Source organism: Hipposideros armiger, unplaced genomic scaffold (genome assembly GCF_001890085.2).
Source record: "Hipposideros armiger isolate ML-2016 unplaced genomic scaffold, ASM189008v1 scaffold_489, whole genome shotgun sequence".
NCBI lineage: Eukaryota > Metazoa > Chordata > Mammalia > Chiroptera > Hipposideridae > Hipposideros > Hipposideros armiger.
Genome location: NW_017731839.1, coordinates 1,283,231 through 1,296,080, shown reverse-complemented (window position 1 = coordinate 1,296,080; position 12,850 = coordinate 1,283,231).

Here is a 12,850-nt window from a genome sequence, read left to right as displayed (position 1 = left end):
TGACTATATCAAGTCAAATTTTTTGTTGAGTGTTTTGTGTTGTTCTTTTTCTCTTAATGAGTCTTGCTAGATGTTTATTAATGTTTTTGTTCTTTCAAAGAACCAATTTTTAGTTTTGTTGATTTTCTGGGGGTGTTTTGTCTATTTTTTTTCATTGATTTCTGCTCTTCCTTTTTATTCTGTTGAAAGTCTGTCTCTGAAAGCAGACCCTGCAATGGAGTTTGGCATGTAGTGCATTTATTAGAGCTCAGCTCCCACAGAAGAGAGGAGGGTGAAACCTCATTGGTCAAAGGGAGAAATCTAACTGTGAGAGAGCCTGAAAAAGCTCAAAGCCTGAGGGCTTATTTAGGCTGTCAGGGGAGTGCTGCATTGGTCTGAAATGTCTGGGACTTTACATTTCCACTGCAATCAGTCACTGGATACGGGCTGTCCAAGAAGGCCATGCCCTTGGGCAAGGAGGTTTTCTGCAACTGAGGCAAAACCTGATGGAGCTGGACAGCCAGAAGCTATCTGCTGATAGCTGGGCAATCTGTCTTCTTTGATACTGACAGAGCATCTATCTGAGTGGCTTGTCTCTGGGTTCACCACAATTTCCTTCTTTCTTTAGAATGCTTTTATTTTTTTCCTTTTATTACACACTTGAGATATTCACTTAGGTCATTGTTTTTAAGCCTTTATTCTTTTCTAATGTAAGCATTTAAAGCCAGTGCGTTTTCCTCTAAGCATTACTTTAGCATCATCTTACAGATTTTGATACATTGTACTTTTATTATTTTTACTTCAAAATATTTTCTAACATTCATTGTGATTTCTTCTGTGACCCAATAGCCATTCAGATTTATGTTAATTCCCAATTGTTGGGGACTTTCTAGTTTTTGTAACTGAGTTCTAGTTAATTTTCATTGTGGTTAGAGAACATATTCCAATGGAGTCAATTCTTTGAAATGTACTAGAATTATCTAAAGGACATACATATGGTTTGCATTGCTGTTATTTCATGTATGTATATATGAAAAGCATGTATTTCTCCATATGGTAGTTGTAGTGTTATATATATATTCATTAGGTCAAGTTTGTTAACAGAGTTTTTCAAACTTGTATGTACTGCTATTTTAAATATCTTGCTTTATTTCTGAGAGAAATATGTAAAAATCCCCAATTAAGATTGTGGATTTATCCTTTTCGTTCTGTCAGTTTTGCATCAATATTTAAGCTATGGTAATAGTTGTATATACATGTAGGCTTGTCACATCTTCCTAATAAATTGTTCTTTTTATCATTTAAAAATATTCCTCTTTCGTGTTAGTGTCTCTGTGGCATAATTTTTTTCATCCTCTTGTTTTTCTTCTATCTGTGTCCTTATAGTAAGAGTATGTCTTTTGTAGGCAGAACATATTTAGTCATGGATTTTTAAAAACTCATTCTTATACTCTCCATCTTTTAATTGAGCTATTTATGTTTCTCTGTTTTACATGTATTGTAATTACTGGTATGATTGGGTTTAAGTCTACTATTTTGTTTTCCATTTTTCCCATTTTATTTGGTCCTTTGTTACTCTTTTCATGCCTTCTTTTGAATTATTTAAGTATGTTTATTCTATTTTATATGTTTGTTGGCTTTTTATTAACAGTTTTATGTTTCCTTGAAGTGTTTGTGCTATATATTAAAGTTTTCATCCTTAACTTAATAAAACCTTGATTAAAATTTTACCACTTCACAAATAATGTAAGAAGCTTTCAGCCCCATCTACTATTTTTGCAATTATTCTCATAGAGTTTACTTTTACATATAATGTAAATCTAAATATAATGTAAATTATTATTGTTTTACTTTAAACAGTCTTTTCTATAGACTAAAAAAAATTGTTTCATATTTACCTATATATTTATCGTTTTTAGTTCTGTTTTTCTCTTCAAGTCTATGCTTCTATCTGGGATAATTTCCTTCTAATCAGAAGAAATTCATTTAATCTTTCTTGTAGTGTGGTTCTACTGGCAACAAATATTCTAATCTTGTATGAAAAATGTCTTTATTTAGTGGTTTTTTTTATTTTTTAAGATTTTATTGGGGAATTGGGGGAGGGGAACAGACAAGTTGCTGTCCTTTTGTTCTTCAGTCTAGTTGTGGAGGACATCGCTTCACTGGCCCATGTTGGCACCATCATTGCGCTCTTCCCAGGTGAGGCAGATCAGTCGCCGGCCACTGGACAGCTGCTCACAGCAACTCTTGGCAGCTCATGCTGGCTGCCAGCTGCTCACAGTAGCTTATGACAGCCCACTGCAGCCTCACTGCAGCCTATGCAGTCACCTGCAACTCACGGCAGCCCAGCTCCAGGTCAAGCTCTTGTTCACCATCTTAGCTGTAGGGGGCGCAATGTCACCGGCCCTAGTGTGGGATCTGAACCAGGCCCTGCTGCTCAGAGCTGGCGCCCCAAGGCAACTGTTATTGTGCCATCCCACCAGCCCTATTGTTTATTTTTAAAGAATATTTTTGCTAGATACATAATACTTATCTAAAAGTTTTTTTCCCCTTTCATAACCTTAAAACCGCCATTCCATTGTCATATATCCCACTGTTTATGTTAAAAGAGCTCTAATTTTTCTTGTTACTTCCCTGAAGATAATGTTTCTTTACCTTCAGCTATCTGGTGGGGAAAGTGGCTGTGGTGATGGAGGGAAAAAGAAAATTTATTGATCAACTCCTGTTTCCTCTTGGTAAATAAAATAAAATAGCCATTGACTAGGTCCCACAGCCTCTATTGTCTCCCTGGCAATAGGGAAGCCCCTGGGAAGGAAATAAGAGCTATGGGACATGGGCATGAGGTGAGGTTGTGTTAGGGAATTTCATGAGTAGCAAGAGAAACCTGGAACATCATCTGCATGAAGCCCCTTGGTCTGCAGAAACAGCAGTGGCAGTAATGATTTGCCTGCGTGACCTTAGGAGTAACACGATCTTTTTCTAGGGCTATTCCAGGAAGGAAGCAGGCAAGTGTATGGATCTGAGTAAGCACATAACCTCAACCTGGAACGTTGTATTAGGGAGATATTCCCTTTTATTGGTGATATGAGTTTCAAATGTGTTCCCCTTCCCTTAGTTTTACATGGTCCTGCTCTAAATGGTACTGCTCAGACCACAGCTGGGCAAACATTTTAGGAGAGTGCCACTGAAGGGCAACTAAACATAACTGTGTAAGAAGAGTTGAAATTGAATATGGAAAAAAGGCTATTCAAAAGGTTGTCACATGGGTAAGGAATTATACTCATTTTATGTAGAACCATAGATCAGAGTTAGGACATATGGATAAAACCTCCAACGAGGAAGATTTTCATTTAAGAGAAGTAAGACATGTTTGTGTTTTAAATGGTTATTTCCCAATAATGGAACTAAAAGAACACAGGCTGGGTGACCACATATTTGGGATATTATTGGGGGATGGTAGCCATATTTGATAGTCTTTATTGACTCTTTGCTTCCAAGTTCTATGATGGGAAACTACTAAGATTAGCCTTGAGAGGCTTCCTTTGAGGTAATATGGATACACAAAAAATAATGGTAGGTATGAAAGAAAAATATTTCTATAGGCACTATACTAATGAAAGAAAAGAGGTGCAGTCACTTGAATGCCACTTCTATGGAATTGACGAAGATTTCATTCCTACAAATAGGAAACACTTTGAGTCATAAAATGTTAAGAGCTGACAATATTCCCTCTGTCATCTAATCCAGCTCCCTCATTCTACAGATGTGGAAATCGAAGCCCAGTGGAGCTAACTTGCCTAAGGCAGTGATTCTCAAAGTATAGTCAGAGAATGCTTGTCTCAGTTCCGGGGAACTGGCTTACCATACAGATTTCTAGTCCCTACTCTAGAGCTACTGGCAATAAATCTCTAGAAATGGAGTCCCATGATCTGCACTTTAACAAACATCACAGTGATTCTGTGCGTATTGAAAAATTATTGGCTTACATAACAATCTTGATTACTTAGAGAGTTCTGAGGAAGGCCCAGGACTCAAAACTCCCAATCTATTATTCCCATTATTCTAAATTGCCCATCCTTGAAATAAAATTAGTCCCTATCCCCTATACATTAACTTCCAAGCATAGAAACAGTCTGAGAAATGAAATCGTGTTACTCTTATAAAATTGTTATTATTTACAAAATGAAAAATAATGATTTGGAAAATAGAACCAAAGTCAACAAAATCAGGATGAATCCTGGAATTAGAGGCCATGAACATTTTCTTGATTACAAATTTAGAAAACCTCTAAGTGATCCTCTCTATCCTTGACAGTGGAACATAGGGAGCTTGCCTCTTTGATTGGGACTAGTCAAATATGGGGACCTTGGTTCAAAGTGGAAAAAAATATGCTTTGCATATGTTTTCATGTTAGACACAGTGGAATATTTCTCACCATTTTAGCGTGCAACTGACATAATTGAACTAAAGCTCTTGGGTTAATATTGTGTTAATTAAGCCCAAATCTTTTTCTATGTGCACAATTAAAAGTGTTATTTACTAATTTTTAAGAGCTTGCATGATCTATGGCGATCATATCATGGCAACTGAAAACAAAATGAAGAAAAATTAGATTCTATGTATATTACATTAGGAAGACATAGGGGATCAAAACACAGAACTGAAAGTGGTGAAAACGAGTTCTGTCTGAATGTGAGCTTTAGAACACCAATGTGGTTGAAATGATGAGAGCTTGATTTAGCAGTTATAGTTCTGCATGAGAAGAAAGGTTACTTGAAGGTGTATTACTAATTTCAAGTCTATTGATAATGTATTTGCCAGGAATCAAGAAACCCTATGTCTTGAATAACTACACAGAGAGGAGAAAATCAAGTTCCACCTTTATTACCCATGGCTTGAACAGTCCAATCAAACCTGTAATGAATTGCAGCTATCACTTGGGTACCTGCAGGAATTATATACTTAACAATCTTATGCCTCTGCTATAGTGGGGTTCTACAGGCTTTCTGCTGTGCCGGGTTTTACTCCATAAAAGCTGCTTTAGGATTCAGAAATGCAGCAGGTAATTGGAAGCCATTTTTAAATGTGATCTGGTGAAAAGAATCCTTTAGCAATATGCTCCTCATGGAGTAGAGATGTAAATTTATAAGAATGAGAGAGAGACTTGAGGGTAGGAGAACTAAAGCTATTTTTATAAGTGGAGGATGATAAAGATCTAAAATAGGGTGATATTGTCCAAAACAGATTTGATCATAATTTATAAATGCATTTAAGTGAAGACTAGAGAAGGAACAGTTGAAGGTAGATTTAAAATCTCAAGCGTGGTGACTGGTACAATAGAAGTACTCCCAATTGGTGTGGCAAAATAATGAAGGAGCTGGATTGGGAATAAGGATGAGTTGTCTTTTGAATATGTTGACGAGACTAATACTTATCTAGAATGCAATTGGAGATATAACTGTGAGAATTTGTCAGAGATTAGGGGAATAAAGATATAGATTTGGAAATTACCTGCATCTGTATAATGATTACAACCATGAGGGATGAGTTTTTTAGAGGAAAGGAGAAAGAATAGAATGTCAGGCATTGAATGTTGGGGAACAGGAGGGTACTATGTTCTTGACAACAATGAAAAGCAGTTACAGATCTGGAGAGATTCAGAATAATATAATGTTATGTCCATGTTGAGGAGTTTTTAGGTGAAAAGTTACATATTGTAGAAACTATAAATACATATAGAGGCAAAATATCAAATATGGCAAGCAAATATCTGGAGGTTTTTATGAGAAATTAGAATAAATGGAAAAAATAGAATATTGTAAGTTGAGAAATAAGTTGATGGATTGATGGATGGGGATATAGAATAACAAACATTGACCACTAATTTGAGGTATCAAAAAGAAAAAGATAAATTCTACCCAGTGGGAAGTCAACTGTATTAAGCCAAGAGGAAACAGTAATAAAAGCAATGAGAAAAGAGTAGTTGGGGGAAAAAAATGCTGGAAGAGACAAGTTCCTGGAGAAAACAGGGAAGAAAAGAGAGACACAGAGCCCAGATGGGGATCTTTGCATTTGTAAGAGAGGGAGATATTTTTTCTTTAAGACTAGAGACAAAGCTGTGTACCAGGGACAGAGAAGGAAGGAGACCAGTATGGGTGAAGGAATTTATGCTAAATGACCTTTATCTTCCCGGTAAAGAAGAAAGCCCCAATATCATTGTCTTTATTTGGCCACATTTAACAGGAACTTGATGACCAGTGGCTTAAAAAATAAGTATATTTCTTATTTACTTACTACAAAATCCAGAGTGAAAAGGTTTTAAGATTTGGACACTTGAAAATGGATCACACCAGGCTCTATCTATCATTCTACGCTACTGTCCTTAGGGTGATTTTTGGGGACCCAGGCTATTGCCTCACAGTGCCAGGTTGGCAGTTTGTGCCCCAAACATCAGATCCTCATGCTGCCTTAAAACAGGAAGGAAGGCTCAAGGCAGAAGGCTTTTACTTTGTGAGGCTTTTCTTTTTCAAGATGTTGTTCCACTATCTTCATCTGGTCTATGCTGTTTCTGACTGGAAGTCTGCTGTTATTCTTATTTTTGTTCTTCTGCAATGTGTCTTCTTTTCCTCTGGCTGCTTTAAAGATTTCCTTTTTATCATTTTTTTCAGCAGTTGATTATGATGTGCCTACGTGTGCTTTTCTTAATGTTCCTTCTATGCAGAATTGGTTCCTCTTCTTGGATCTGTGGTCTACAGGTTGCATAAAATTTGGAAATTTAGCAGCCATTAGTTTTTCAGATACTTTTCCTGCACCTCCACCTTCCTCCTCTCATTCTGGGGATGTCTCTTGATGTCATCCCACAGATCATTGATGCTCTGTTGACATTTTTTCTGTCTGAAATACATTTTGGGTAGTTTCTATTGTCATATCTTCACATTTAATAATCTTTCTTCTGAAAATCTAATCTCTTGTTAATCCCATTAAGTGAATTTTTCATCTCAGATATTGTATTTTCCATCTCTAGTAGTTTGATTTGGGTCTATTTTTGTATCTAACATTTTCTGTCATTTTCATACTCTCCTCTACTTGGCTTAACAAGAGAAGTATATCTATAATAGTTGTAGTTTTACATTGCTAGGTACTATTGGGTTGTCAGAAAAATCATGATGAGTTTTTGCAATGAAAAACACAGAAAAACATATGTCACAACTTTTCCGACAACCCAATATATTTTGTCTATTTTTATAATTTCATATTTTGTTAAATTTTGGGGAGTTTTGCTCTGAGATAAAAGTTAAGTTATTTGGAACTTAAGTTACTTGAAACAGTGTGATCTTTGGCTTTGAGTTTCATTGGAGTGGGTCCAGAACACACTAATTATTCCTCACTACTGAGGCAACACCTCTGTGAGGATACTACTCGAAGTCTTGTGTGTTAGAAGGCCTTTACTCTCTGGGTGTTGGAAAAACAAACTACTCCCAGCCTTATGTAAGATATGGGGATTATTTTTTCTACTTCTTTCTGGTGATTTCCCTTTAGCCTTTGTAGTTTGTCTGCATGCATGCACAAGTCAGTACATAGGCAAAGACCTGAACTTTACTCCCTGTAGATCTCTGCAGCCCTTTCTCCCTCTGTGCAACTCTCACTTCTGTGGGGCTTTGCCTTGAAAATTTTGGCCACCTACTGAACACGAAACAATTTTCCTCAGCACAGGGAGACCATTACTCTGATTGGGTCCCTCCTTCATGTTCTGCAGTCTGGAAATGTTCAAGGTTATGATATGGGGTACTCGCAGAGCTCATTTTCTTTGTTTCTTTCCTCCTAGGCATCATCGTCCTATGTGGTGTATTGTCCAAAGTTTGAAAAGTGGTCCAGTTTTCTAGTTATTTAAGGTAGAATGGTAAGCTTGTTAGTCCACCATGGCTATAATCAGAGGTGTTCCAAACTTATGCTTTGCATGGAATGCACTAACCCCTCTCAAGTGCAGTGACCCCCAAAGTCTCATGAAGTTAATGCATTTAGCATGAAGTTCACCATCTCTGGATAAAAGGCAGTTTTCTGTATCATGTCTTGATATAGTTTTTCTCATGGTCTAACAACTAATAAGCTAAAATAAAAGGTTTTTCTTTCTTCTGGCCTACTGAGAATAGAGGCACAGTAACAGAATTGGTCGTGAGAAAACTAAAGAAGGTTTAGGCCAGTCACCATTGGGAGAGTCCTAGGGAATAAATAAGGAATTAATAATGACCCTAGTCAACTTTAGAAAATCCTTTGATTAAAATATTCTTAGCTGGGAGGAAAAAAAAATGTATTCAGAACATATTTTATGTTAGCATAGGTGTCATTCCAAATTAGTTCTATATTTACATGTGCTTTAACAGAAAAATAGAACTTTAATTTTCAAATTAATCTTTCAATAGAGTTGAATGTTAGCTTGGTTCTAAAAGACAATTATTTAATTCAAGCTGTCCCACCATGTAATTTACTACAAACACCCTTCAAGTGTCCATGGGCAGACCACCTTTGCTTTTCAAAAGATGAAATCAGAAATGGCACACATGGGTTAATATTGTTTACTGATGGCATTGATCACCTTGATTTTATGAAACATTGAAATGATCCTTAGTTTGATCCAAAGCACAAGTACATTGAAACAGCTGGCTAACAAGGGAAGCAAGTTTTAAGTACACAATTACTATGGGTTAAGGATGAGTCATTTGGGTGGAATTATAGAAATATGCATGTTTTTCCTGTCCGTTTTACACCTGATCTGGAAAGCAAAATGATGCCTTTAATTGCTTTGTTGTTTGTTATTTTCAAACCAACACATTTTCAAATCATTCACTCTTGCTCTCAAAGTAAATTATTTTGAACTTTCAAGAGAAAAAAACCCCCTTTAATCCAAACAGGGTTAGTGCTATGGTTTGGGAGCAAAGTAAGAGGCTATTTCTACAAAATATGCTATCATACTAATCTAGCAAGGCTGGGAAACCTGAAGGGAGCGCAAGGAAATCTGAACATTTGTGAAGCGGAATTGGAAGTAAAATTAACTGAATTTGAACCTCAGGTTCACATGTTTCCATAATGCAGTCATTGCTCACATGTATTTACTTAGCATTAAAATTGAATGAACATTGTTGGATTGCAACTGTTTAGGTTTTGATAAATGACAAACAGCATTTTCTCCTTCCAAACAGTTGAAGACATCAAATTCATACTTTAGAGGGAAAACAAAAACCACACAAAAACAAGAGATTGAGAGAGACTAACAGGAAGTGGGTTGATTCACTTCAGAATTCTATTTATAAACAGGCCAAATCAGATAGACCCTAAGCCAGAGGGTGGCCACATCTTGATCCCATAAACACACACATTCTAATCACCTTTAGACAACATCTTTCTGGCCTTTGTTTGGCTTTATGCATAGTCAAGTCCATCAGCTATTTATATTCCTGCCAGTTGAAAATGATGGGCCAGGTTTGCGGGACTTTTTATTTTTAACAAAAATGTTGAAGTTAATTTATCTCATCCCATTCCTGCTGTCAAAAAAGCTATAACTACTACAATGGCTGCATATATGAAGAGGCAACTGTCTTGGATTGTCATTGAGCCAGGAATTTTGCTGCCTAAAATTATTTATACAAAAAGAAAGTATTTTATTTTTTTTATTGAAAGCAGTTTATGAAAACATGATTTTTTTAATAAAGGGAGAACAATACAGTATCCAAAAGGTACCAAATTTCATGTCTAAGCTATTTGATTTTTGTTAAGAGAAACAAATACTTTTTTTTTTCATTTATTACTAGAAATAATGGGCAACTGTTTTCTCATCATCTCAGGACTGTCAGTTCTAGAAATGCCTCTTCTTTACACTTCTATACAACTAATGGTTCAGAAGGAGCCTCCGTATTTTGACATGAGTGAGCCCCTCTGTCCTTAGAGCCAGGCTTGAGAGGTTAAATTACCTGCCCTAGTGCACCTATCTGAAACTGATGAACCAGAAACTTCATCAAGATTTCTCCAACTTGAGAGTGAACATGGGTCAGCTCTTGTCAGGTGGTGGAGTTTATAAACTGTGTGACTTCTACAGTTGATGGCCATGTCTCCTGCCCTTTGTGGAAAAGCAGGCTCTGGTAAGAGAGATTAAAATCAATATGTGATAACAGGTTGAGTCAATATTTTATGTTTGTTTTGAATGGTACACAGATCACATTATGTCCAAATTTGGGGGATATGCCTTTCATTTATGGCGTGTCGGGCCCTATAAGTGTATTTTAAAATCGCTTCTACGTAGTGTTATTGGAAAACTACCATAAGTCATTCATGGAGTCATAAGTATAGAAAACATAAAGGATATTGTCCTTTCGCAAACATTTATTGACCATTATTGGTATTCAGGCTTTGTAAGAAAATCATACAACACATAGGACACTGTCAAGGAATTTATAATCTAATAGGGGAGATAAGTTAAAAACAACAACAAAAAAAACTTCACACCATTCAAATATGTGTATGTGATAACTATAAATCTCTGATGGATAAAAGGATATATTATAAAGACCAAATATTAGGACCTCTAAACCTCCAGTGAAGATAGCATTAAGAGTTCAGAGTATAAAACTCTTTCTTTCATTTCATGAACATTCACAGTGATAACTGGAAGCGGCCTACTAGACCTCATAACTGCAATGAGGCAGAAGCAATTGGGAGAGGATAAGCAGAATCCTTAGCCAGGTCTAGTAGGCCCATTGAATCCACAGACCTACCTGGTAGTTATTCTATTTTCCGAATTCATAATCAAGGTGGACACACTTAGCTACTGGAAGAAACTTCACAATTATTGTTTGACCTGTGCAGAAGAGTAGAAAAGACCAAGGTCTTTACTGGAAGCCCCTGAAAATTTCCCCCTTCCTAGTCAATAGTGTAAATTAAAAAAAAGAAAATGCATCCTTGGTGGAATTAAATTATTGCATTCTCAAAGTCTCTCTCTCCCTCCCTCTCTCTCTCTCTCTCTCTCTCTCTCTCTCTCTCTCTCTCTCTCTATATATATATATATATATATATATATATATATATATATATGTATATGTATATTATATATATATATATATCCATTATATGATATTGTTTCTAATTAGTACATTATTTGAGTCTAGGGTAGCACTGATACAATTTTCTGCAATGATGGAAATGTTCTGTGCTTTCCAGTATGATGATAACCCCTAGCCACATGTAGCTGTAGAACACTTGCAATATGGCTAGTGTGACTGGGGAATTGAATTTCAATTTAATTTAAAATTAAATATCCACACATGGCTAGTGTCTTCCATATTGGAAAGCATAGATCTAGAGGGTCTTGATTCCAAAAGAGGCCATGCCTTCACCATGGACCACAATAAGAATCTTACTACATACAACTACAGAGACTGACTGTCTAGCCCCCATTCCCCCATTGCAACTTGGGCAATATGGCATTTCTCATTTTGTTGGATCATAGGCAAAGAAAGGAGTTACCATACTGGCAGACGAAATTAATTCTGATCCTCAAGAGGAGGTAAATTTTGCTGTTGCACAATGGAACCGGGACTCCATTTTCAAACAAGGAAGAGGAGATCCAATGGGTCATCGCATGAATTTCTCATGCTCAGTTTAACCTATAAGTGAGGAATTACATTGACAGTGGGTGGACAAACATGATAACCAGGAATCTTAAAGGATGAAATTTGAGGTTACTTCAGCAAGCAAATGACTTAGCCTGGCAGATATGCTGGCTAAGAGGGAAGTGAATCTAGACTGTATTATAGAGGATGGGGATGATGAACTCTATTATACTGTTCTGACCAACTGCAGCCGTGGGGCAGTAGTTTGTCCCACCAACTCTCTTATAAGATCTTTCCATATACTATGCCTAGCCACCATTTTGAAGAAGCCATGGTAGTAAAGAGTGAATTTGATGTGATTGCCAGTAGATTCCTAGTAACGTAACATGAATGCAACAACATGAAGGGAATTTTAAAGCATTATGCTATGTGAAAGAAGTTAGATAAAAGGCTTTTAAAAAGACAACCCAACTTCATTTGAAATGTAAATGAATGGCATGGTCACTTTGGAAAGTAGTTTGGCCGGTGCTTAAGAAAGTAAGCATAGTTACGATATGAGCCAGAAAGTCCACTTATATACCCAAAATAACTTAAAACATATGTTCACACAAAAATGTACATGAATATTCAAAGTAACATTATTTATAGTAGCCAAAAAGTAGGAACAATTCAAATTTTCATCATCTGATGAATGAATAAAAAATGTGGTATATCCAAACAATGGAATGCTATTCATCCATGAAAAGCAATGGAGCACTGACTACAACATGCAGAAACCTTGAAAACATTATGCTAAGTGAAAGAAGCTGACACAGGAGGCTACGTAGTGTGTGATTCCATTTGTAAGAAATGTCTAGAATAGGTGAATCCATAGCGATGAAAAATAGATTAGTGGTTTGTATGGTCTAGACGTGGGCAGAATAGAAGTGACTGTTAATGGGCATGTTTTTTTTCAACTGGTGAAAATGTTCTGGCATTAGACATTGTGATACTTGCACAACTTTCAAATGTACTAAACACCAATGACTTGTACACTTAAAGGGAGTGAATTTTATGGTTTGTGAGTTAGATGTCAATTTTTCAAAAGGTTGTATACTATGTGATTATATGGCACTCTGAAAAACAAACAAACAAACAAAACATAGTAACAGAATCAACTCCCAAGGCCTGAGGGCTGGGGAAGGAGATTCACTAAAAAAGGGTGAGGAGAGACTCTGGGGCGCTGGCAAGATCTATATTTTGATTGTGGTGTTGGTTATACAACTGTACAG